The following is a 2,516-nucleotide window of genomic DNA, read 5'->3' as shown; positions in this document are numbered from 1 at the left end:
AATTAGGTAACATACTGTAAAAACTGTAATTACTGTGTGTGTGTGCGTGTGTGTGTGTGTGTGTGTGTGTGTGTGTGAAGTCAAGTTTATTTATAGCCCTTCATCACAAAAGCATGTCTCAAAGGCTACCTAGATCTAACTGATTAACAATCCATCACAGAACAAAATGATGCAATACAGTATATGCAACAAAATAAAACACACTGAGGAGTGTATAATAGTAATTATATATCAGCTGTGTGAGAAGGTTCAGAAGTGCTAGGCAGGTTTCCAGTTCTGCATTAAGCCACTATTTCTGAAATGTTTTCATGCAGACCACAGGTGTAAGGGAAGTGGTGTTGGGGGGTGGACAGTGAGATGAGGGGCGACTGCAACACATCACAGTGAGGAAGTAGCATCACTTTGTCATTTCATCTTCTTCATAGACCAACCAAGGGAAATCATTACTTTAGATTACTGGTCAGTATGGGTGGAAATACTGTTAAAGTGATGTTGATTCTGCTTGTTGAAGTATGCCACGCTTCCGAAGGTAAGACATGTTACTCTGTCTTCAAAGCAAATACCATACTGTACTAAACTATATACTATACAGTACTAAACTATATATCATACTGTACTAAACTAGATACCATACTGTACTAAACTATATACTATACTGTACTAAAGGCACGGGCCTACCAATATGCAGTGTGAAGAAACACTTGTGACATGTTTTTTCTTTAGAAGAAAATTTGTTTTTGGTTAAAGTTCTCGTTTATTCTAGCAGGGAGAAACACTTTTGATCTGCAAGCTTACCGACAATAATACTGATATCTTTTAAAAAAAAAAAATCAATTTTCTCCCTATATTTCTTTACGCATCACTACTTTACATACAATGCAGTCACTGTGGAGTGGCTGCACTGCCTACAAGGATACAGTAGCTACTTTTTACATCATGCAGTTTATTTATTGCCTTATTCATTGTAGTGCATCTACAAATGTATCAAGTGATTATACAGCAACTGCAAACTAAATCAAAGTCTACATTTCCTATTGATTGCAGTGACTCTTGTGAAAACCATTGGGAGAGAACCAGATGTCACTCCAGTGTGCCTCAATAAAACACTGGATATCATCTTGCTTATAGTATGTAAGAGCAGCACAGAAAGGAACAGAGGAGAAGAGTGTATCCTGTTATATCGGCATGGGCAGGACTTTGAGCAAGGTTGTGACTCCAGGATCAAACTTACAAAAGAACATCAGACTTTGTTTCTTCACCTGACCAGTTTAACACCAGTGGACAGTGGGAACTACACTTGTGAGTGTGCATATGATGGAGGAACACATTTTCTCCATCTCCGTATTACTGTTGAAGGTAAATGTTTGATTTATGTTCTTGTTTTTGTTCATTGGTGTTTCACTCATATTATGGCTGAGTTTACAGTAGTTATTTTCCATTATATGGTAACATTATGAAGAATATCAGTGAGTGTGATGCCTGTGTTCATCTCTGTGTTTCTAGAAAAAAGCAGACTTGTCTCAGTGTGCAAGGTAAACCACAGCTTAGAGTAATGAGGCCAACAAAATCAAAACTACTGACATATGACAACGCTATAAAGTAGTCTGACTTTAATATCTTCTACAACTCAAGTAATGTTGCTACATATTAACAGCTTAATACTGTCTGAGTAGAGATGTAAAAAGCAGATTTTCTGAATATCAAAATGAGATGTTGGGGTGCAGATATTAAATATTTGATTCAGAGAAGATTCCAGTCAATACTGCATGATACTGTGGATGGGAGAAAGTAGGGCCTATAATTTTCTTTCCAAATGGAGAAAATATTGGCAATAATGTCTCTGACAGAGTTTTTTTTTTTTACTTTCACAATGTTTTAGAGGATGAAGAGGCCGGCACTTCTACAATAATGCTCACTGCTACAGCTGTGATCGGTGTTGCTGCATTCATCATTTTAACTGGAGTTATTCTTGGATTTATCTTAAGAAAAATTCATCATGGGTGAGAGATTCTTATAAAGTGACCTAAACCTTGTAAAATAATATTGCTAATTTATATATCGAGTAAAGTAATATAATTAGAAATGCTCAACAACTTAATAATAGTAAAGGAGCTACATCAGCATTGCAGCTTTTGTTGCCAAGCAGAACAGTGTTATAATATTCTCTGTACAAATGAGTTAATTTACTAAACATCATAGACTATAGCCAATTTAGGGAACAAACAATACCTGAAATCCATAATTAATGGCTTTAATGTAGAGGATCCTGTCTGTAAAAATGTTATGTTCTGAACCAAAGACCTAAGTTATCAACTATCTTTAAAAAAAAAGTACCATCATTTAGTTACATTTTATGCTAGAATTTTATAGGTGTCACTGTTGCCTATCTCAGCTGAGCTCTTATTTTGAAGAACTTGACCTTGTTTTTGGTTATGTCTGAAACAGTGATGAGGAACATGGTGTTAACTTTTCATCCTACAAATTACTAGATAGACTATAATTCCTTCTTTAATTGT

General features: G+C 35.5%; 1 long non-coding RNA gene across 1 annotated transcript; it reads left to right on the top strand.

Moving 5' to 3' along the window:
- The first annotated feature begins 429 nt into the window (after positions 1 to 429).
- On the top strand, positions 430 to 1,994 carry LOC144543036 (uncharacterized). Its single transcript, XR_013507613.1, has 3 exons — positions 430 to 529; positions 1,045 to 1,356; positions 1,880 to 1,994. It is a non-coding gene; the product is annotated as an uncharacterized LOC144543036 (long non-coding RNA).
- The last annotated feature ends 522 nt before the right edge of the window (positions 1,995 to 2,516 follow it).

The sequence above is a fragment of the Centroberyx gerrardi genome, chromosome 21 (assembly GCF_048128805.1).
Source record: "Centroberyx gerrardi isolate f3 chromosome 21, fCenGer3.hap1.cur.20231027, whole genome shotgun sequence".
Taxonomy (NCBI): Eukaryota; Metazoa; Chordata; class Actinopteri; order Beryciformes; family Berycidae; genus Centroberyx; species Centroberyx gerrardi.
Note: the sequence above shows the minus strand (reverse complement) of the source record. Positions and strands in the feature narration are given on the sequence as shown.